This window comes from Symphalangus syndactylus, chromosome 17 (assembly GCF_028878055.3).
Source record: "Symphalangus syndactylus isolate Jambi chromosome 17, NHGRI_mSymSyn1-v2.1_pri, whole genome shotgun sequence".
Taxonomy (NCBI): Eukaryota; Metazoa; Chordata; class Mammalia; order Primates; family Hylobatidae; genus Symphalangus; species Symphalangus syndactylus.
Window position 1 is genome coordinate 27,821,509 of NC_072439.2, and position 25,249 is coordinate 27,846,757.

At 36.0% G+C, this 25,249-nt stretch overlaps 1 protein-coding gene across 9 annotated transcripts in view; it reads left to right on the forward strand.

Annotated features, from left to right (window-relative positions):
* Positions 1 to 25,249, forward strand: part of TAFA2 (TAFA chemokine like family member 2) — a 575,512-nt gene that overhangs the window by 222,323 nt on the left and 327,940 nt on the right. The window lies entirely within an intron of this gene.

The following is a 25,249-nucleotide window of genomic DNA, read 5'->3' on the forward strand; positions in this document are numbered from 1 at the left end:
GTCAACATTAGTCTGGATTTATGCTTGTGAATCTGTACATTTTCATGTTTAGCTGAGTTATCATTTTGGATATTCATGTGGCAGTTTGCAAATTTTTCGAAGCCACTTTCTTTTATAGACAATTGGTAGCAACACTTCCCTGTGGTACCATGTCAATTCTGCCGATGTGCTCCGTTCAGAGAGTTGGTCTTTGTTCTGCAATTTCTTAGCAAGATTCCTACATATTCTCTTGTTTCTAATATGTCTCTTAATGAACTTAATAATATACGTACATAATATAATACATTATATATAAGTTGACTTCATACTGAAAACTTGGTTTTTGTAGCCTTCTGTTTTTCCTGTATATGTTGACTTTCTAGCAAGATGATGACATTTAAGATAATTTAAAACATCCCTTTATTGTCAATCTTTATGAAAAAAGTGTTTTTCATATTCTCCTGCTTCATCCTGAACTCAGTGTAGTTTGGCTTCTTTGCTCATTATTCAGCTGAAAATGTTTTAGTTGCTCTCCCCACTATGTGCTTGTTCCCTTTACAACCTCATCCAAACTCATGGATTCAGCTGCTTTCTTCCTGTTCCCACTAACACTGGTTGGGTTCAGGTGCTAGGTACTTCTTGCCTGAGTAATTCCAATCATCTGCTAATGTTTCTTTGTGAGTGTAGGTGTCTCCCTTCCAAGCCACAGTGCTGCCAGAATGCATCATCTCACATGAAAATAGGATGTCTGGCTGTCCTGGTAGGATCATGATTTGGTGCCTCTTTGAAAATTCTCTTTGTTTCGTTATTCAGTGTTCATTTAGAGGAGTGCCATGGAGGGTGGAGAGGGTGGGGGAGGGGTTCTGGGGCAGCTTGCCGGGACGAATGGCTCATTCAGTAAATCCATACCCACCTCCCTAGAAGACGTATTACCTTTGTGACTTTGACATATCCTCTGGAGGTTGTACTCCACCTAATGAGACTTATCAAAGTATTCTTTCATATATCTCCTCCTTAAGAGGACATTGTTTAATATAATTTTCTCTATCTTATTATATTTCTACTGATAGCTTAGCAGCATGAGCAGCTGCATGGGTAGTCTGCCTCTTAGTGTGGCTCTGTCTACAGATATTTTGTCTAAATTGTTTAATCTTTGGATGACATATTCCTCTCCTTTGGTCTATCTATGTCCTATATATGCAGTACTCATCTGAAATACACACTGCTGGTCGTGCTGTCATTTGCTATGCAATAACTAAATCGTGATAGCAAAGTGTGGGCCTTGGGTTATGCAGAATCATTTTTTCTCTATTTTATTATTCTATTAACAATTTTCACATTAAGCTTGCTTATCATAAGGCTTATTTGTAATAATAAAATGACACTAGTGGGGACAAAGTAATAATGAATTTGATATGACAACATTATGATCAAAGGTTGAACAGTAAATAGAGTAAATGGTGACAAATGAAGATTTGAAAATTGAGGAAATATAATCAGGAAAAAAATGAGCTGCTAAGTGAGGATTTTAATTTCCAGTATTCCATGAGTATTGATATGGTTAGGCTTTGTGTCCCCACCCAAATCTCATTTTGAATTAAAATCCCCAGAATCCTGATAATCCCCACATGTCAAAGGAGAGACCAGGTGGAGGTAATTGAATCATGGGGGCAGTTTTCTCCATGCTGTTCTAGTGATAGTGAGTTCTCACGAGATCTGATAGTTTTATAAGAGGCTCTTCCCACTTTGCTTGGTACGTCTGCTCCCTGCTGCCTTGGCAAGAAGGTACCTTGCTTCCTCTTCACCTTCCGCCATGATTGTAAGTTTCCCGAGGCCTCCCCAGCCATGCTGAACTGTAAGTCAATTAAACCTCTTTCCTTTATAAATCACTCAGTCTCGGGCACTTCTTTATAGCAGTGTGAAAACAGACTAATACAAGTATTGTCTTGTGTTGCTCTTACCAAAACTATTCAACTCAGATACTTGAAAGATTAATTCCGGATTAGAAGCAATCTGTAATCGTCTTAGAGTGATCATAAAAAGTTATTTGAAAAGATTTGCTTCAAAGATCACTTTATCATAACACATTTTTTTCCTTTAAAGCAGGAATTTATGTGGTTATGTTTTTTGTTTTTCTTGTGATATTTTGAAGACCTACACATCTAGAACTTGTGAAGAGGTTCTATTTAAGAACTTTCAGCATGCATATTCTCCTTTTTAACCTCCATTTAGATGCATTCTGGCATTTGGAATCTGGAACTATAATATTGAAAGCAAGTAGACTGAGGTAGGCACAAAAGGTTATTCTTAATATTTAAAAAAACTCTCTTAGGTAGTAAAATGACAATTCTTTTGTATCTTTGGCTATGTATACCTCAAGGAAAGAAAATGATTTATTAATTACATGGTTAGGTTTTGGTTTAATAGGTATTTAAAAAAATGCAAACTAACACTTTGGATAAATAAGTTTGAAAAGCTACATTGGAAATTAAATTAGTAAACCTTAACAGTACCCTGTGATCAAATAAACCTGGCATCTAACCAAATTTATTCTTCATTATTTCTGAGGTTGTTTCCTCTGTTCAGCTAAATATTAGCAGAAGTAATAAATTTATATTATATAGAGCTTTATCATTTGTAAAACAATATTACCTACACCATCTAATTGAATCATTATGATGATCCTGGGACATAAGTTGTGCTCTTATATTAAGAGAAAATTGAGGTTTATAGAGGTTGTCACTTGCCAAATATCATACAATTTATCAATGAGGGCCTAAACTCCAGGCTTTCTGCGACCTAGCCTTCCTTTGTTTGCTCTTCCTTCCTCCCTTTCTAACTTATTTCTGTCTCATAGATCTTGCTACCAGTTAGGTGCTGAATAGACATCAAAATCTCTTGATAAGAGAATGTTCATTACTTACTAATAAATCAGTACCCTTGTTGATGCTTCAGTTCCTGACCTAATTATTATTATTACTATTTTACTTTCCTTGTTTTAAGATGATATTCGTTTTCTGATGCATATTTTCTATGGGTGTTAACCTAATGAATGAAAAATAAATGTGTACTTCAATGTGTTCACCAACCCCCATGACATAAGTTTACCTATGTAACAACCTTCACATGTACCCTCCGCCTAAAATAAAAGATAAAAAATAATAATAAAAAATAAAGGTATATTTTAAAATTTTGCGAATAATGTTTTAAAAGGTTTTACAAATAATATGTTTAAATAATAACATCCCCTAATGAACAGAGAAGTAATCTGTCAAATAACCATTAGACTAAGACAAATCCTTCCATCACATAGTGTTAGTTATTCATCTATGGACCCTGAACAATGTGTTTGCTGATTTAGTAAGGCATAGGGAGTTAGAAAGAAGTAGGCCAAATAACTATTACGGCAACAATATTTACTGAAATCTGTAGAGTATTTTATATTGGTATAAATATTTTGTACTTAAATGTAGTTTTATATTAGATTTATTCTGTGTAGACAGCGAAAATCAGGGCATTTAAAGCTTCATTTAAAAATACTTTTATCAGTGACATAATAATACACCAAAATCCAGAAGAAACATGTTTAAATGTTAGCATCTGTTTTTTTTTCTTTAGCACTTGCAGTGATTTATAACTCTTACTAAATTAGGTACTGCATATCTTTTTGTATAGTCAGTTGAGAGAGAAGATTGCAGAAGTTTTAGCTTTTATGGTATCTTTTTTTCCTTTAATCTTTGTTTCTGATCAGTGAGCCTAGAGCTTCCTAATTGGATGGCAATAAATCAGTGTAAGAACTGACTCATCTTGACTCATTTTCCTAGCTCTGATACACACCAAACACGGGAGCAGGTTGAATTTTGGGGTCAAATAGTATCAGAAACACACTTTAATCTTTTGGATCCAGTCCTAGTTTTTAAAGAGCAAATTATAGCATTATTGCTTTCTGAATCCATCATTATGGCCATGGGCTACTTTGACCTTTGTATCCCTATCTATCTGGGGCCTCTTATTTCTCTAGCTAGTTTTCCTCCTTTCCGACTTCACCATTCATCTTATTTTCCCTCAGAATTTCTTTTGGATCACGCTTCTCATTCTTAAGTTCTCTCTTAGCTCTCAGATCTCTTGCTCTGGTCTTTCTTACAGCAGGTGGTTTGTATTCTTTCCTGTCTTTTGTTGACACTCTGCATGCAATAATGGGCAGGGGAGCCTCCTTGCTGTTTGTTATATATGTGTTGTGAATGATAAGGTTTCCCTCACACTGTTCTGGGTAGCCATTGTAATTTGATTGATTTTGGTAAGGAGAGAGGAAAAAGAAAAAAACATTAGATTCTCTACATATAGTGTTTCTCAATTTTTTAAAACAGGAACATCTAAAATAGCTTCAGGTTAGTATCTGACACTTTAGCATTAGGCTACTGTTTTTTAATAGAAGACATAGCAAAAGTTTGTAGAGCATAATTTTGAAAGCATTACATCTTTAATCATAAATATTTTTGTTGTTTGTGAATATTTTATTTTTAGCTTCAAATTTCAGAATCCACAGCACTTTGCTTTGACAGAAAGCAGCTTTGTTTTACTGGTAACATTTCCCCCAGGGAGGCCACTATGTGCATCGTGTGATGAAATCTGGATTTTCGTCTTATAAGTTATTCCTAGGAGAGCATGAAACTTAAAAAAAATTTCTTGGTCAGGTTCCAACCAAAAGCATATAGTATTTGATGAACAACTAATACAGATAATTAACAGATTAAGAGAATGTGTGAGCCCAAGCATGAACAGAGAAGTTGGGAGGGAAGTTATCAGCATAAAAAAACGTTGGAAATGAACAGGGCAACTGGAGCATGAATGAAATCAATTTAATTTGTAGGGATTTATATTGCTTTGGAAGTACATTCTTATTTATTTTTCTGTACGATCTAGGCTGTGTCTACATTAAGTAAAGAGTATCTGTGCCTCAGATGTCTGCCAGATAAGCTAGTTAGGTTTCTCCATAAAGAAAGCTATTGCTATACCTAATGGATGATTCAGTCTGTTCTTCCCTGCAAAAGGAATGTTGTCTCTAGTATCCAGGGCCTTAAAATGTCAGGCACAGTGATTTTCCAAGGACCCAAGGAACACAGATGGAGATGCTTCTCTGCCAAATTTTAGGGGAAGCAGAATTCAGCCTGATCATCCTGGGTCTTATTCTGTTCTCACATGGTTTAGAAGCTTGCAGGAGATTGATTGTTTGCCTTCATTTTCCCATTATATCTGGGAGAGATTTTAAGCTCAGCTGTTGAACCAGCATTTGGATAGCAGTACCTAAAAAGGCAGAAAGGTAAAGATGGAGCCTAGTTCTCATGAACTTTTCCAAAACCAATTGGCCCCCATGTTGTTTGGCACGTGACTAAAGTCTGCCTAGGACTGTTGATTTAACAGCAGGTGGGAAGTAAACAGTGGAGCCAGACAAAAAAAGAGAAGGAGCCTGAGTTGAAAATCACTTGCCATCTTCATGTTTATTAGTCCTGGTTCTCTTGGTCTGTGCCACGCTGACACCTGCCTGGTGTAAGCCAGAACTCAGGTTATGCGGGCTTTCTTTACTTGTAGGAAATGTCCACGCTTGGTCTTGTTTTATCCCCAGAATCTTCCCCAGAATCTTGCCCTTGGCTCCCTTTTGATAGCCCCTTTCCCAGACTTAGAATCTTAGCATCCTTGTGATCCATTTCCTCTCACCACTTTATTTGTAATTATAGACTTTTTGTTACTCTAAGTAGTATAAATATGATAGAAGTTTCAAATGTTAAAACACTCAGATTATTGCCAATTTTACTAGTATTAAGAACTTGAACTAAAAAGCTTTGGGCAATTCAAACAATAGGAAATACATGAGGAGTAGAGGAGATTTTGGAATCTGAGTTTTCCTGGTATCTTAAGAAAATACTTTTTTTTTTTTTAAACACCCACTGCCCAATAATACCTTAGGATCATACCGTTAGTGGGTTCTTAAATACCTCTACATCTGAAAGTATGCATTGCAAAGATGGAAAAAGATTTGCAAATTGTGTAGAACACTTGGAAGCCTTAAGAGTAATTAATAGTTTTGTGAATTGAAGGGGATTATATTTGCTTTAGAGTGTTAGAACAAGTGCCACTTGTAACTTTTCTGTGCTTTCCCTTGTTTGTTTTATTTTTCCAAAGTAGTTATCATAATTGTTAATACAGCCTTCAATCTAATGCCAGCAAAGCTTTTACAAATCTCCATAAAATGCCCCAGCATGTGGTTTTAATCAATATGTAGGGATTTATGGATTTGACCTAGGACGAAACTATCATGTATTATATGCAAGACGTAATTCTTTCCTTTGAAGATCTTAGATTCCTTGCAAGATGCTTAATACATGATATATTACAAAATTACTGGAAGCAAAACAAAACACCAAGTAAAATTTAAAGATATATTTAATTAATACTTGAGATTCAGTTACCATAATAATTCTAATTAAATGAAAATATTCTTCTTAAATACAGCAGGATTTAATACATTAAAATATTGTTAATTAAAATGACATATTTTACATTTCTGTTTTAGGAATGAAAAATAACTACTTATAAATGTTACTTTTGTCTTTGTTATCTGTGGCTGACATCTCTATCCCCCTTTTTTTGAAGATATAATTTTTATTTTATAAAACTGTAGTGATCTTTAGAAATTATTAAGTTCTGATGATGAGAACCCTACAGAAGGGGAGGAAAGGCAGGGTGCTGACAGTCTTGCATTTCGGCAGATCCAAGAAGTGGTCACCACATTGGTTGTATTTAAGACTGGGCTGGATGTAGCACAATTAACCTTGCCAGGATAGATTATGCTTAAAGGCTACCCCACCAGAATGAGACAGGCATTGAGATGATATGTGTGGTTCAATACAGTTGATGATATGGAGGGTACATTATAAAGATGTATAGTAACAGACAAAATATAGGCTCATCATGGAGTTATAAGTGTTTTGATAGGCAAGGTAAAGTAATATCATGCAAGTACTTAGGATTCTAGGTAGATATGTAGACTGGTAAGACAAGAGAAACCATTCAACTAATAGTAATAGTACACTTTCAGGTACTAGAACAGAATTCAGGGTAAGGCTCTATTCCAGAAGGGACACTGGCCAGATGAAGGCAAAGTCTCAGTTTTTGAGACATACTTGCATTATGCATGTTATACACACACACACACACACACACACACACACACACACACACAAGACTTCAATGCAGAACTTAGGACTAAATCTAGGTGGTCAGAATTGGGATGTAAGCACCTGAACTGTATTAGCAGCCAAGGAGACTTATGCTGATTCTGTTTGACCCTAATTTTGGCCTAGAACTGTTTACAGTGTTGCTGCATGAGATCAGGATTGACCTAGACACTGAGCAGAGTTGAATATTTATGTGCTTTTGCTTGTAGGGATAAGAGAGCTTGGGAATGGGTGCGACTCCCCATGAAGGGGTGTCTTATGCCTTGAGGATTCCCTTCAGATATGAAGGAGTTGCCACAATGGAGGCAGCCTTCTTTGAGACTTTCCATCCTGATCATTATTTGAAATACATTAATAAACAGTATTAAGACCACATGGATAAATTAAATGCCTCTTGGAGATTCTTTATAGCTCTGTGATTCTGAAAATAAACATTTCATAATAAAAAGAATGCTATATCATTTGCTCTTTTGTATTTTTGTATTTTAAGCAATATTGAAATCTTCTTTCAGAATTTACATCTGAATGAAAGTTTGCCTTAAAATGAAGTAGGATAGTCTTTGAAAAAAATCTTCTAGGGTTGTGAGAAATCTTTATTAAAGCATAAAACTTTATTTAATCTTAAGCATAGCACAAAAACATGATGTTAATAAAAGCACTTAGATTCTGTATTGTAATGTACCTATGGTTTACGTCTTGATAATTTTTTACTCTTTATCGAGGAGAGGAATAACTAAGTATACATGCAATTCAGGTAGTTACTTCCAAATTCTGCCTTTAACTAGATGACTAGTTAAAGTTGTTCACCTGATCAGAAAAGCCATTTTACTAACACATTTGTGGGAAAATATTTTATTTTGTCAGCAATAAACTGATTACCTTTATGTGAATGGTTTCTTCAGCCACCTTATGCATAACGTCCTAGATAAGAGAAATATCTTTTGACTATTTCTGTAAAGTTACAAAGCTTTAGTTTCCTAAATCCACTTTCATTACCTTCCTCACTTTAATAACTTTTTTCATGGAGTTCACCAGTCCACAAGGGGGCCAGTTATAGTGCCATGCAAAGAATGTGAGTTTTGGGGGCAACAGATGTGACTTTGAAAATTTTTCTTTTTTTCAAAGCTCTCTGATCTTGGGCAATTTAACATTTCTATGTTTTCTGACCGATGAAAGGTGGATAAGACACTTCCCTCAGAGGATTGTAGATATTACATAAGAAAACAGTTAAATCAATAACATAATGCCTGCAGGCTTATAATTTCACATAAAGATTAGTTTATTCTCAGCTTTAGTTTCTGATATGAACAATATAGATACTGCCTACCTCATCAGATTGTTTGAGAACAAATGATAAAAACAGTCTGAATAATAGTGTCTTGTTAGACATGTAAGTGTTTATTATTAGTCTTTCTTGCTCACGGCTCAAGTGCTCAAAAATATTTTGAGATTTCCTAATCACATGGCCTGTTGAAGTTGTTCGTTTGACCAGAAAGGTCAGTTTAGAAAGACAATAATTGTTTAGGAAGTTTCTGTGAAATTTTTACATGTCTCTCTTTAAATTCAGTTTGGCCTCTTCAGTCCAATGGTATAGCACTCCTCTCCATTTAAACATGGCCTCTTAGTGTCCTTCGTGGGTACTTCATTTTGTTCCTGTAAATATTCATGTTAGCTTTCTAGGGCTGCTGTCATGAAGTACCAGAAGTGGGGTGACTGAAATAAGAGAAAAGTATTGTTACACAGTTCTGGAGGCCAGAAGTTCAAAATCAAGGTGTTGCACAGCCATGTTCTCCCCGAAGGCTCTAGAGGAGAATGCTTCCTTGGCTCTTCTAGCTTTAGCAATACTTGAGGTTCCTTGGCTTCTAGTTGCATGACTGTCTTCTTCCTGTGTGTCTTCTGTTTGCATGTGTCTGTCTTTATGTCCAAATTTCCTCTTTCTATGAGGAAATGAGTCATACTGGATTAGGGCTTATACTGATAATCTAATTTTACCTTGATCACCTCTGTCCAGATTCTGTTTCCAAATAAGGTCAGATTCTGAGGTATTGGGGTTTAGGAGTTCAATATATTCTTTTTTTGGGGATGGGACACAGTTCCACCCATAACAATTGGTATTCCCAAAGGTTCTGACCTCAGCCCCTTTTGGGTCTTCTCTTTCTCCTCAAGTAATCTTATCTAGTTGTTGACTTTAATAACAACTGTAGTGTAATGAAAAGAACATGGTGTTTGGAGTCAGACTGTCTTACATTGGACCCTGGCTATTTCACTTTTTGGTGAGTTTAGCAATGTAAACATCATAGATGTTTATTTATGCAGGGCTCAGTGGTATAATACATGTCAAATCCCCCAGGGTGTTCTCCTGCAGCATTCTTAATTAAAATGAACATCTACAAGCAACCCTGAGTAAAAGGAATCAGAAAAATCAACCGGAGGAATGCCACTCAAGGTGTGGTCCACAGATTTGCAGCATCTGCATCATCTAGGAGATTTTTGGATATGCAAATGCTTGGGCCTCACTTCAAGCTACTGAATCAGAATCTCTGGGAGTAGTGCTCATGTGTCTGTTCTCCAGGTGAATCGTACGCATGCTGCAGGTTGAGAAGTACTGAATTTGATCAGGTATCTGCTTTGGTGACAGTGGTGGAGCTTGTAAGTTGATTGTGCAAGTGTATATGCATCTCAGGATTGTTCATGCAACAGTTAGAAGAGCCATCTCTCTTCTTTACCTTGAGTTCTTAGCAGTATTCTCAAGCATACTTATGACAAAGGCAGCATTGATATTGAGGTGATGTAACATTAATTTCATCCAAGTTACCTTTAAAAGTCCTATTCTAAGCTCCATTTGGCAACTGATCTCTCTCAACATTGCTTAATGCCCTGCTCTCAACCATCAAGTTTCTGCTTTACAATTGCTTGTCCAGAGTGAGTAAGAACCCAGTGAAAATTTTTTTGAGGAAATATGTTATGCATAGCAGCCTCTTATTATCCTCTCCAATGGGACAAGTACAACATAAATTATAATGATTTATTAGGAATGAAGAACCTATTTTACTGCCCTTACTCAGCGGTTTTCGTGGAGTGCTCCAAGAATAGAAAAACATTTGTTATTTTTGGACAGATTCAGAATAAATAAAATAGTGAACTAGTGTAAGGTGCATAGAGTTTACCATACCAAATGTTATATTTATGGAACTTGGATATCATTACAAATCAGTGGAAGAATGCTTTTGTACTTGCACATTGGTAATTCTGGGTCTACATTTCTTATCTTGCATTTTCCCTGCACTGACGTCTCAAATCCAGTGAAGGGGTCTAGAATTTTTTAGTGGGTCACTTGCTGCAAGGACAGAAACTGTTACCCTGTACTTGAAAATATGCAGACATCATCTGGGGCAGATGTTGCAAAGGAGCAATGCAGTGATGAGTGTCAGGTCAGCAAATGGGGAGTATGAGGGAGAAGGCTATGTGAGGGGTTTGGGAGTCATTTAATATTTTTTCCTGAGAATTTTGTGACTATCATGTATAACATGGCTTATTTTCATTTCTTTTAAAAATCAAGACGTAAAGTGTACTCTCGGCTGAAAAAGTGGGTGAGAGGAATGTGCATTTCTTTCCTGGGAACATTGTATTGTTGCATCTTTTTTTAAAAGGTATTTAAGTATTAGTATTTTTAAGTGATCAAATGAAGTGAAAGTCTTGGTATTTTGTTTTTTCCCTTTCTTTTTGTATGTCTAGGGGTTTTTCTTTAAAAAATTTTATTGCATACAGTCGTCTCTCGGTATCTGTGGGGCACTGACTCCAGGACTCCCCTTGCTTACCAAAGTATATGTGGATGCTCAAGTTCCTTATGTAAAACTGTGTATAATTTGCATGTAACCTATGCACATCCTCCTGTAAAATTTAAATGCTCACTAGATTACTTATAATATCTAATACAGTGTAAATGCTATGTACATAATTTTTATAGTTTCTATTTTTTATTGTAATGCTTTTTTTTTCTGAATATTTTCAGTCTGCAGTTGGTTGAGTTTGTGGATGCAGAGCCTGCAGACAAAGAGGGAAGATTGTGTATTTAAGGTTTACACGGTATTTTAATATACATATAGATAGTGAAATAGTTATTATAGACAAGAAAATTGACATATTCCACAGTTACCTTTTTTGTATTAAGAGGATCTAAAATCTATTCTTTTAGCAAAAATCTTGAATACAATATTATTAACTATAATTCTCTGCTATATGTTAAATCTCAAGACTTGTTAATCCTATACATCTGCTACTTTGTCTGTTTTGACCTACATCTCCCCATTTCCTCTCCACCCTGCCGCTGGTAACCACTGTTTTAATTTCTCTCTGTGTATTTGATTTTTATTTTTAGATTTCACATGTGAGATCATACAGTACAGAAGTCTTCTTACATACAAGTGAAATGATAAAAGTGATTAAAGTAGATATTCATGTGGATATGGATGTTTTTACTTATTTTTCTAAAATTTATTGAGTACCTGCTATACAACTGGTTTGGGCATAAAGGTGACTAAGATTTGTTGTTTCCTCCAAAGAGATTTTGATTTATTAGGGGAGACTGTTAAATCATCTGTCTGGCGGTAAAATAATTTATGTTGTGACTTATATTTATCTATCCCTGACCAGTTAATAATTGTTGTATGACCATTACTAATTATTGCTCTGGTCTATAAAGTAGTTATTCTTAAGTTTTGGTGTGCACTGGAATTTGATATGTAAGTTTTCTTGGAGATTTCATTAAAAGTACAGATGGTCTGCCCCTATCTCCGATGAGTTTTATTCCATAAGTCTGTAGTGGGTCGTGGGCATATGTATTTGTAAAGGGTAATGCAGATAATTTTGATGCCTACCAAAGTTCAGGGACCTCTGCTGCATGTGATTAGAAGCAGGCCTTCTATTTACTTGTGGCATGAGTGGATTAAGAATTGTATGATTTTTTAAAAATCAGGAATTTGTCTGGAATTTTGAGCCAGAACTCAAGAGAGAGCAATTTAATGACAGTGTTGGCTGTTGAAGACTTAATCCTGTTCATGGATCGGAAGGATTCTTTTGGTATTATTCTTTCATTCTAGCATGCTTAAGGACATTGAATCTTGCTTCTGGGTTATTGGTTTGAATGAAACTCACCCTGCACAGATAGGCAATAGTTTTCAAGCACAGATGGGGAAGGAATAGTAAGTTCATGGGCAGAGCCCACACTTGGGAACAAGTAAGAGAAAAAGATGAAGGCTGGAGATAGAGGCACTAAGCAAAATAAACATTTACCTGGTCATTATGGAAAATGTTCTTTTTTTTCTAATTTTAAATAAGCAGGTACATAGCAAATGTTTTAGGGGCTCATCCAGATTTACTTTATTTATTGCTATCAAATTACATAATAAATACCTTCCAAGCACTCATTAAAATACAAATAACAATGCAGCAGAATTGGAATAGAAAGAGACCTCAGTGAGAAATTACATGTTTTTCCTAAAAAGCAGAAGGAACTGAGTTAACAAGGATGGAAACAGTTGACTGATTTTTTGTTTTAGCCAATAAAGATCTCAAGTTAGTATAGCCAGGAGACTTCTACTAAAAACAGAATTACTGCTTCTGGTGGCTCAACTTCTCTTTCAGTATTTGATATCTGCTTTAGTTTTGCTATTTGATTTCCTAGTTTTGTGTTATGTCCTCAAAGGAGCATAATATATGTATATAATCATTGCTACATATTTTATATTTTAATAATTTCCATCTACAATTTATTCTTACCCTCTCCCTAATAAGCATATTAGAATTCTGACAATTCATCAGCAAAGGTTTTATTTAGCAATTGCTATGTAGAGTACTACTACCAGGCCGAATGGTGAACACAGATGCACAAGAAGCTCTAAAGTCTAACTTCAGATAAATGAATGGACAATGGGGAAGTACATAACTAGTGGCCCTGTTCCCACTTCTATTGAGGTAATTCAGAACATTTTGGGAATGGCTGACCTACCAACCTGCTTTCTCTTCTGTAGGCTTAGAGAGCATTTATTTATCTGGCAGCTGCAGCATTTTGCTCTTTTAATTAACCTCCTCTTGTTCTACCCAGATAGTTTTAAAAATAAATCACTTTCTTAAAATATTCAATGTTTTCTTATTGCTGGCAGAATAAAGGTCAAATTTATTAATATCACCTATAAGCCTGTATAGTAGTGGTTCTTAATCAGGTATGATTTTGTCCTTAAGGGGACTTTTGGCAAAGCCTGGAGGCATGTTTGGTTCTACAACTGGGTATAGGTTCTACAACTGGGTATAGGAAAGCTACAACTGGGTATAGGAAAGGGATGCTATTGGCACCTAGTGGGTGGAGGTCAAGGATGCTGCTTAGCATGCTACAGTATTCAGGACAGGTCACCAAAACAAAGAATCACTGACCCCTAGCGTCAATAGCCCTGAAGTTCAGAAACCTTGCCCTAGAGGATCTGGCCCCTGCCTGCTTCACCAGCCTTATCTTTGGCTGTTTTCCCATTGCACTCTCCACTCCGGGCACACTAGCTTCCTTTCAGTTCTTTGAATAGCCTGTGTGTTTTTTTTAATTTTTTTTTATTTTATTTTAGGGCTTTTGTATTTGTGGCTTTCCCTATATCAACCCTCTTCCCACTTCTTTCGTTTGCTGAGTAGGAACTTCAGAGCTCAGCGAATAGCACTCCTCAAAGCAGCCTTCCATACTTCTCCCACTGGGTTCGATTGCTTTCCCCTTAGATCGCTATGTATTCCTGTCCTTGGACATTATTAACAATTCTAATTAAATAATTCATTGTGTAACTGGTTGTTCGTATCTTATCTTTCCCATTAGAATACAATTTTCAGGAGGGCAGGGCCTCTTCACTGTGGTTCCCTCAGTGGCCAGCATAGTGCTTTGTACTTGGTAGTCATTCAATAAATACCTCTTCAATGAATCAGTCATCAAGTAAGATAATGTATCTTACAGTGATTGACAAAGAATTAGACCCATCAACTATTTTTGACATGTAGAGGGGTGACCTCCCTCCTTTAAATTGATAAGGCATTTATTTGTAAACCAATATTTGGTATTAATCATATATAGTTCTATGCAGTAGTTGTAGGCAAAACAGTATATGTCATGGCTTTTTGGATGTGTTATTTTGATACAACAATATAATGTCACTCTGTTTCCAAATCACCATCTCTTACTCTCTCACCCCTTTCACCTCAATTACATATAACTTTTAATTTCTACTGTATTTTTGCATTGTTTGATTTTTAAAAATTTAGTGAGCATTGCTTCTATATTAAGAAAGATGACTAAAAATTTAAAATTATATTGATGGTGAACTGGATTCTAAGATTGTATCATTGAATTTCCCAAACTATAATTTTACAGGAGTTTAATAGTATTAATATAATACATACATATTATTGACTATGGAGAAATCTGTGAGAAATTAAATTGAAGATTAATGGTGTGATTTGGAGTTGAGAATAAGGGATCATTTTGTGATCCAAACATCCTGCTTGGCTCTCTGTCTAATATATACTCCGTCAAATATAGTTAGCATAATTAGGCAGCCAACACAAAGCAGAGGTGTTTGTCCTCTGGATTTTTCAAATAGAAAATAGACTGAATATCCTTATTAAATTGATTAATCTATTTATTACCCAAAACAAATTAGAATGAACATTACAGCTAAAGAGAATAATAGGAAAATTTAAATTACAGGTCATTATGTTTGAGTACTTTTATAGAGAATGGCTGAATCATCGGCCCTTTCTGAGGTAGGTAAAGTCTAATAAACATTTGACTCCTATTCATGTGGTTTATCTGCCAGGTAGTACCTGACCTTCATCCTGTCCCATACAGTGTGGGTTCGGCAAAGGGGGCTGGGCTCAAGGTGACAATATCTGCTGACATTGCTTGGTAATGTAAAACACACGTGGTCTGTGTTTAGTTGTCCTGGAGTCAAAATGCATCAAATCGCCGCTCATCATGTCATGTACCCATTATATCCATTTATGTGTTAACTGGATTGATGATCTCTAAATACATGCATTATGTCTTCCACTGTTTTTCCCCCAACCTCTTTCTCTCTTGTGCATATTATTCAGTTAATGCTTTTTGAATAAATGGATTAGGTTGAACCGCATGAAATTGCCGAGATTCAGCCATTTTTGACCTACAAAAATTGCATTTTCATATGGTTCAGCTTAAAATAAATACAAACTTTGTATTCATTTTTTTCATAAAAGTAATATTCTAATAGTGAAACAAAGTTGAAATAGTTCTATGTGTACTTGGAGTAGGTACATAATGGTTCAAATAGATATTTATAGGCTAACCAGAGAGCATAGCTATAATTTAAACCAGTGATTCTGTAGGGAAAGGCATCTCAGGCTAAACACTCATATATGAGTGTTTGGTATATAACATATTTATGGGTTGGTGACATACATCATGATACCTTGAAGAATTTTCTTCATATTGTGATAGAATAATTAATAGAAATTGATTTTCTAGTCATTCGATCTTGGACTAGCAATTAGGGATGGATAGAGAATTAGGTGATGTCAGTGTTGTTGGAAACTCTGCTCTCTTCTTGAGGCATTAACTCTCACTGGTGAAAGAAAATCTTTATCTAGGGAGCAGAGTCTTTGGGATCTGATCAAATGTAGGAAAAATGTGCAGAATTACAAAAAGCAAACCTCCTTCCTAAGGGCCAATGTAGTCTGTGTCAGTGGTCTGCATTGAATGAAGGTCATTTTTAGTCATTATCTATTTCCTAATCTTAGGGTTTTGGGAATTCCTTAGTTCATGGACATTTGATCCTCAGGAATATATGTATGTTCATGAAAAAGCCCCATAATGTGAGTGGGCGTATGGTGGTGTTTCATAAGGTGACACAGGAAGGGTAATATTTCTGCCAAAGCGTGATGTAACCCACAATAATTCCAGCCTTTGAAAAGCAAGGGTAACAGCTTGAGTGTTGTTCTGCTCCCTGGACAGGGTGGAATAACTTCCCAGGTGCCAGTCTGACACGGCTGTGTGAGTAGGCTGGCAGTTCATGTACGTGTTTCCATACGGGGCAGATCCTTAGCTGGGGGAGAGGAAGAGGTTGCGGTTTGGATCATAAATTTTTATTTATTCTTGGAATTCCCTGAGGGTAGAGTAATAATAGTAATAAAATCCATGAAAAAATGTGAATCATTGCTGAGGGGGAGGATATTCTTAGGTGAGAATGCTGTTTCCTTTTCTGATTTTAGTTATTTTAGATAAGTAGAAAAATATGGGAAGCTTCACATACTCTTCTGTTTCTGTTTGTCTGATTCATATACGGTAAGAGAAGCTAACAACACTCTCGATGCCCATAAATATAAGTAGCTCCAAGCAGGTCTGCTGTTTTTGCCTCGTTTAAAAAGGAGCCACAGATTTTTTTTTTATTAATGCATCAAGAAGTCTTATATGAGGGTTGTTTCTGGAAAAAAATGTATTCCTATGGAACTTAAACAAAGAAATCAGACAGATAATGACATGATTACCAATGCTTTTCATGCCGGGGGTCTTGAAGCTGTGAACACTTCATATTAGTCTGAGTAGGAATAATACCAACATTATTATTATAGATACAATTATTAGTACAAACATAATGTTTTTTATTCCTTATAACATTTCACATATATTTGATTTGCGAAACAGTCCTCAGAACTCTTGTCAGAGTCATTGGCAAAGTTTGTTTACATCCTAATGTGCATGCCAATCAATTACAAGATGTATTACTGGATTCCAGCAGAGAAATTTTGGGTTGAATGAAATTGAGAAAGGTCATATTGCTTAAATGAAGTCCTTTCCTGTACCCTTTCTCAGGTGTGTTTTTCCTCCTCATAGCTGTATCCTCCTGCTCCATATTTTAAACATTAGGTTATTGTTAAAATTGCCAAGAGAGATGTTTGCAATTAATCATTCACCATGATCTCTTGGACTTACATGTGCTATACTTTTCCAGGTTGGTATTGTGCCATCAATAACTGCTTTTTAAGTGCACTTTTCAGCCAAATTTTCAATGTTATTTAAGTTATAAACCATGTTTCCCCAGTCTGATAATAGAAGGCAAGCAGGGCCTTGTTAAAATCTTTGCTAATGTTAAGAAGAAATAACGTTTTACAATATTTCTGGTAATATACTAGCTAAATTTTCTTATCAGATAAACTAAATTGGTCTGGAAAAGTCATCCTGAAAATATTAGACTACTCTAAAACATAATTAAGACTAACAATAAAGTAGGCCACCATAAATACTCAAATTATGCTTCAAATGTTACAACATATATATCAACAGAGGTGGCACTGTTCTGGAACATGGAGGTCATAGGATTTTTGTTGAAAGGGAGAAATTCGTAGTGTAGTTGACTATTATACTTGTGATCCCCAAGTTCTCAAAGTGTATATATACAGGTAAATGTCATTCTTTATACTTTTCTTTGAGTTTGTCTGCCTTCAAGAGCCTCCTTGGCCCTACACCCTAAAACAGACAACTCAGCTCTTACTGTGTTAGTCAGGGTTCCTTAGAGGGACAGAACTAATAGGATGTGTGTGTGTGTGTGTGTGTGTGTGTGTGTAGGGGAGTTTATTAAGTATTAACTCACATGATCAGAGAGTCCCACAATAGGCCGTCTGCAGGCTGAGGAGCAAAGAGAGCCAGTCTGAGTCCCAAAACTGAAGAACTTGGAGTCTTATGTTCCAGGGCAGGAAGCATCCAGCATGGGAGAAAGATGTAGGCTGTGAGGCTAGGCCAGTCTCTCTTTTCACATTTTTCTGCCTGCTTTATATTCTTCCTGCACTAGTAGTTGCTTAGATGGTGACCACCCAGATTAAGGATGGGTCTGCCTTTCCCAGCCCATTGACTCAGATGTTAATCTCCTTTGGGAACACCCTCACAGACACACCCAGGATCAATACTTTGCATCTTTCAATCCAATCAAATTGACACTCAGTATTAAACATCACACGGTCCATGACTCCTTTACCATGGAGCTTTAAATACAGTCTAGAGTTATCATGGTCATTCTCTCTTTAATAAGTAAAAATGGAAATAATAATAGTACCTACCACATAAGGGTTGTAGTGAGGAGCTGATGTGCCCTGAGATTAAGGCCACACCTCCTCTATAACTTCTGCCTGCATCATTAAGGGTGAAGAGGAAGCTCCAGAAACCCGTTACTCCTACTTCTGAAACCCAAAGCCTTACCTTTACCATTTGCTTTGAATTTATTGAGACAAATTTCATTGTGTCCTTAACCTCAAGTCAGTAACAACAACAACAAACCTCTGTTTCCCAGGTCCCACCCCATCATGTTCCATTCTCTAATTATTTCAGTCTCTGTACATTCTCTCTATATTTTCTAGAGTCCATGGACCATTTTCAGCAAAGTCTTCTATAGTTTGAGATTTTTCTCAAAATAATTCCTTTCACCTTCTTGCTCTGACAACTGGCTCTCCCTAAGGTTGCTGCTTTCACTGCAAGCCTGACAAGAGGTGGCTGTTTTTTCCTCTTATAACCATACTTCATACCACTAGGCTTGGGAGTAGAATAGATGTCTTCCTTGTTTGTCATTGTGGTTTTCAGATCATGCTCTTGCCTTTCTCTTAAACTCCCTTACACTACTTTTGTTTCTGTTGCCTACCCAACCCTTGGGTCCTCTCTCCTCTTTACCCAGCAATCTTCTCTTGTGGCTTATTCTGTTCCTCCCATGTTAACATTATTTCAATTCGGGGCCATTTAAATATGTATATAGATGATCGTTCTTACACACTCCCAGTTCTTAGGATTCCACTTCTCCATGACCTTATCTTCCAACCTCAGTTAATTGCTTCCTCACTCATACCCAGACCTTATCAGTAATGGCAACCCTGTCTTCATCTCAGTTTCAGGCATTCTACTCTGACAGTTATCTTCGGGTCCCCAAGGATGCCAGTGTGTCTTTGATCCTTTCTGAGCTTTTCCTCCTCAGCATGGCTGATAATAAGTTAGAATCTGTGCCTTTACATTCCTAAAATACACTTGGGTGACTTCATGGAAGAGGTAGTTGTGATTATTCCATATTTACATGAGGAGCCAGATGAGACCTCAATGGGAAGTAAATGCAGCTCTGAAAGCAGTGCCCTGTGTTAATTCTAAGATCAGTTTTCTTTCAGACATTGCTTTGGTAATGTTGCTATCCTTATCTTGACTCCCTAGAAACTTCTCTAGAGTCCTGAATGGTGTGTGTGTGTTTCTGCGTGTGTGTGTGTGTGTGTGTGTGTGTGTGTGACAGAGAGAGAGAGAGAGAGAGAGAGAGGCAGACATTTAATGTGGTTCTTCCGTGTGGGCATGATCATGAGGGCTGGAGTCAACTCTCCTCACCTGGGTTCATTGTTATTCCAGGGAGACCTTGACCTGTACTTAACTAATGAGGTGATGGTGATATAGAAGTACAGGGTGATTGCACTTTCCTTTGCCTTTATGATCCCAGTAATCCATGTTTTGGCTTGTTTAAAAAAGTAATTTTTTATAATGTCATTATGGCATGTTCTGCCATATTTTCTGATACTTAGCCATCTTATCACATCAGTTTAAGTTCCTCAGGCATGGGACATGGAAACTGTATACTGTGCTGTTTACTAGGGTTGGCAGCTCTGCAAGCAGACAACCTGCTAATTATTAGCTATGTGACCTTAGGTGAGTTTGTTAACTTTTCAGAAACATAATTTTCTTATCAATAAAATGGTTCCGATAATACCTCCCTAACAAGCATAATATTAGTGTTAAAAAGATAACATGTAGGTAAATCTGTCCAGCACATCAGACACATGCTAGGTGTTTCACAATTAATGGTTTTCTTCTTTCCGTCAAGTGGAACCCTGCTTCCACTGGGAGCTTCTCTTACAGATTATAAATCCTAACTGAACGCTTTGAGATAGCTTGCCTGATTTCATTTAGAATCAAAACAAAAGGACTTTTAAAACCAGTTAGTGAGAGTTAAAATGTCACTTAATTTTTAATTAAAAAATTAAATATGGTGAGAACATTTTCCATTTTTAGTATTTAACATATTATTCAGTTAAAAAATCTCTTTATAAATTTTCTAATGCATATCTATTAGTTACATATTAAATACATGTGTTTTAGCCTATACTTGAAAAAGTGAAAATAATTATGCTGTGGTAGGATACAGATAGTAAATGGCAAATATTCCTATATTAGATGTGAAGGAGGGTTGAAGAGAAGCAAACAGGAACTGGGAAGTAGTTTGGACTATAGTTTGTCCTTTTGGGTGGTTGTACTGACTGTTATAGCAGATGTCTCTTTTTCTGACTAATAAAGTTGATTTTACTCACATTTATTCCTGGCTTCTACCTCGCAACAGGTGGCCAGTCAGACTGCATTCGACTCTGCAACTGCTGGCTGTCAGTAGCTTTGAGAGCCTTCTGCTATGATTAAAGCAAGCGTTTAGAGGAAACTTAGGATAGTTATTTGAGTTTGTACAATTTGTGTGAACTTACTTATAAGCTAAGATGGATTCTGGTGACTCTCACAATGCTTTTCTTTTGTGCTGTGTTGTTATGTTTGACCATGCACAACTCTAGAATTAGCCACATAGTAAGCATTCAATAGCTGAGAGTTGAGAATTATTTCATACATTTCTCTGCTTTGAGCCTTAGAGAAAAGAGTTCTTTCTCCAAGGCTTACTGGCTTCCTCTCCTGCAGACAGAGAGAAGTGCAAAGGATAAAGATGAGAGGAGGAAGGGGGAACTCACTGTGAAGGAGCCAAGAACTATCTTTCTGTCACGGGTCTAGCTAGTTCTTGAGTCTAAGTACTAGTCTAGATAGACCAGGTCATTGATCCTAGCTCAGCTTACCACAGGAGAGGGCCAGACTAAATCCATAGAAAACAAGTTTTCACACTTGCCTTTGGATACATTCCTTAAAAACTTGATATAGTACTAGGTTATTAGAGATATATTTTGAGAATTTTCTCTTAAAACAAAAACACAAGAGACGTTGTCTTCCTCTAACCATAATGTGGCCCCATGAAAATTGAACTCAACCAGTCTGACACTGGAGCCTACCTGTATAGCAGATGAGTTAGGAAGCCAAGACCTAGTCTGGAGATTCAAAGTCCTTCAACATAGAAAACGAAGGCTAGTTGGACAACATGGAACCAGGAGATTAGCCAACTGCATCTTAGAAATCTGGAGCTAATCTTGTGGTTCTCCGAAGGATTTGGTAGAGCAGAAGCAGCAAAACATGGCAATTAAACTAGTGAATTTTACAGGCAGATACCTGGATAAAGTCTCTGCTTTACTATTTTCTACCCATGAAAAATTGGGCAAATTAATGAATCCTTGTGTACTTTAGTTTCTCATCTCTAAAAGGGAAATATAATCTGCTGCACTGAAGATTTAGAATAAAAAAATACACTTTGAAGAGAGGCTGGCATATGGCAAAGTGCCACAAAGGAGGTTCTGCTGAAGGAAGGGGGTACAACTTATTCTGTGTATCGTAGGACAACTTTGATGTTCTTTGCAAGAAAAAAATCATTAGACTTTTGAGATTCTAATGTGAAAGGTGCTACACAAATATTAATATTATCAATCACAACATTAGCACACAAAAAAACTAGGAATAATTTTTGCTTTGTTTGTTGCAACAAATTTCACCTTCTTAGAAATTTTTAAATTTTATGATTTCTTTTGAGAATAGTTTAATCTTCTCTAGTAGCTTTTCTTTCCTCAACTCTACTTTCCTGTGATCAATACTCCAGTTTATTAATTTGTTTGATTGTGAATATTATGTTCTTAGTTCCTTTTCTTTTTCTAGGGCTATGCCAAAGGGCTCTATGCTGCATGTTAATTCTTTATGTTGCAATCACACAAGTGCAGTTCAAAATAGTAACTTATATGCAAATCCTTGGTCCAGCATAGAACATTTTCATTTACATATTTTAAATTAGTTTGCTTTCAGTTAAATGACTTTGTCTAATTTTATACTTATAAATATGTGGCAGATGTTATTTAGCTAAATTTAAAAATTAGGAATAATTATTGTAGAAATAGTGCTTTTATATATGCCATTCTGTGACCCATGGGAGAGTCATTATTCAAAAAGAGAAGAGAATTCCCTGGGAAAAAATACGTCTTTGAGCTATTGATTTTTAAAGGAAAGACCCTGAAATTATTATGAAATCAAATAAGTTAGGCCTATAATTTCAAGCTGTGTTCTGATTTATCTCATGCTGTTTGATATTGCCACATAAGTGATACCAGCATGGTCAAGCATTTAAATGCAAATTTACAATTCTAAATGCTTTCCTTTGTTGAAGCCATTTTGTTTAAACTCCAAATCCCCAAAATATTTATCATAATTTTGAGTATTTTTAGAAATGGAAACCTTTGCTAAAAATAGAAGATACAAAGAATAAACCAAATAATAGCATTATTCAGCAAATTCAAAACATAGACTGTCTCCCAGGCTCTGCAAACCAAAACAAAGCTGGACAGAATGAACGCTGTCTGCCAGCTGATAGAGGAATCAGAGCTGTTTGTGAGAAAAACAAGGAAGTGTACATCATGAAAGGTCAAGTTGAGCTGGAGTTGGAAAGAGAATCAGACCGAGAAGCAGATCTTCTTATTCTAGTGACAAGAGATGTTTCCAGGTTTTGCCAAGAACCTGGAAGTTTAGAAGTTTGTATCAGCAAGAAAAAAGCAAATCCATCAGGGGTTTGCCCTGTTGTGTCTTGTGGGGAAGCCAAGCAGGGGCGCTTCAAGGGCAAACCTCAAAGGAACTTATGTTTTTCTTTCTGTCTTCTTTATGTGACTTCTTTGACTGGATATCTATTCAGGTAAATCTCTGAAACAAGTGAGGAATGGAAACCACACCAGTGGAACACCTTAGCAACCTTTCCATTTCAACATTAGTGTATCAGAGGGTTAGAGAAAGACAATAAAGTCATTTTAATTAATCCTTTTCATGGTTAATGTTTATGTTCATCTAAACAGGATGACATGAAAGCTCTTCCAATTATATTTTAAGTAGGCTTCTTTTTACCCTTGGAATTTAAATTATTAACGATCCTCATTGATTGGGTTCCTGCTTGTACTGAAAAATATATGGTATAAAAAATGAACAGGGTTGGTTGTTTGCCATGTTAATGTGTATTACCAGTTAATTTCGTCTTGACTACTTCTTTATTTTGGGTTCCTCTGCAGTACATATGGTAGGTGCTCAATATTTTTATTAAATACGTTTTTTCCTTAGGTAAAATCTCTAGTGTGCATTGTAATTAAGATGGGGCAAGCAATTTGCAAAAATCAGAGCTAGAATACAAAATTTGAATTGTTTTAATTTTTCTTATAAAACACCTTTTTCATTGTTGGATGCCTTTAAAATGCAAGGCTTATTCTCTACTAAGTGTTATACAAAGCAAGTTAAAACAGATTTTATTATTTTTACAATAGCAATTGTAAAACAATAGCTATCCAATGTTCTGGCTAAATCTTACCCACTCTGCTTAAATATGGATGATAGATTTCATGCAGAAACTGTTTCATTTAAGTACAAACAGTCCATGATATTTAAAAAATCTATTTCATACTGAGAGAAGGCTGTCAAAGATTAGCTTTTCATTAGAAATCAGAATTTTTTCTCTTTTAAAAAGTGTTTCATTTATTTATTTGCTTATTTTTTAATTTTTAAAATTTCAACATTTATTTTTGATTTGGGGGTACATGTGCAGTTTTGTTACCTGGGTAGATTGTATGATGCTGAGGTTTAGGGTATGGTTGAGCCCATCACCCAGGTACTGAGCATAGTACCCAATAGTTAGTTTTTCAGCCCTTGTTTCCCTCTCTCCTTCCCTCCTCTAGTAGTACCCATTTTCTATTGTTGCCATCTTTATGTCCATGAATACCCAATATTTAGCTCCCACTTATAAGTGAAAACATGCATTATTTGGTTTTCTGTTCCTGTGTTAATTTGCTTAGGATACTGGCCTACAGCTGCACCCATGTTGCTGCAAAGGACATGATTTCATCTTTAATGGCTGTATAGTATTCCATGGTGTGTATGTACTACAGGTTCTTAGCCAATCCACCATTGATAGGCAACGTCTTTGCTATTGTGAATAGTGCTGTTATGAACATATGAGTATACGTGTCTTTTTGGTGGAATGATTTATTTTCTTTTGGATACAGAGAAATAGGATTGCTGGGTCAAATAGTAGTTCTGTTTTAAGTTCTTTGAGAAATCAAACTACTTTCCACAATGGCTGAATTAATTTACATACCCACCAGTAGTGTATGAGTGTTCCCTTTTCTCTGCAGCCTTGCCAGCATTCTTTTTCTTGACTTTCTAATAATCATTCTGACTGGTGTGAGATGGTATCTCATTGTGGTTTTGATTTACATTTCTCTGATGATTAGTGGTGTTGAGCATTTTTCATATGTTGTTTGCTTGAATGTCTTCTTTTGAGAAGTGTCTGCTCATGTCTTTTGCTCATTTTTTTAGTGGGGTTATTTGGTTTTTGCTTGTTCAATTGTTTGAGTTTCTTACAGATTCTGGATATTAAATCTTTATTGGATGTATAGTTTGCACATATTTTCTCCCATTATGAAGGTTGTTTGTTGATGGTTTCTTATACTGTGCAGAAGCTCTTTAGCTTAATTAGCACTGACCTGTCAATTTTTGTTTTTGTTGCAATTGTTTTTGAAGACTTAGTCATAAATTCTTTCCCAAGGCCAATGTCCAAATTGGTGTTTTCTAAGTTGTATTCTAGGATTTTTAATAGTTTGAGATCCAAAGTGGTTTCTCATGTGGGACATTAACTTTGTCTAGCTGCGAAGCAAAACCAATTGGCAGAGATTGTGCTCTAACCAACCAATAGGCATTTTGGACATTATTACTAAATCATTTTAGAAGAAGGTATGAACAATGGGACCTATATCTCTATCCAGGCAACTATTGATCTAACTTTCCATGAGAGTTCATTTTC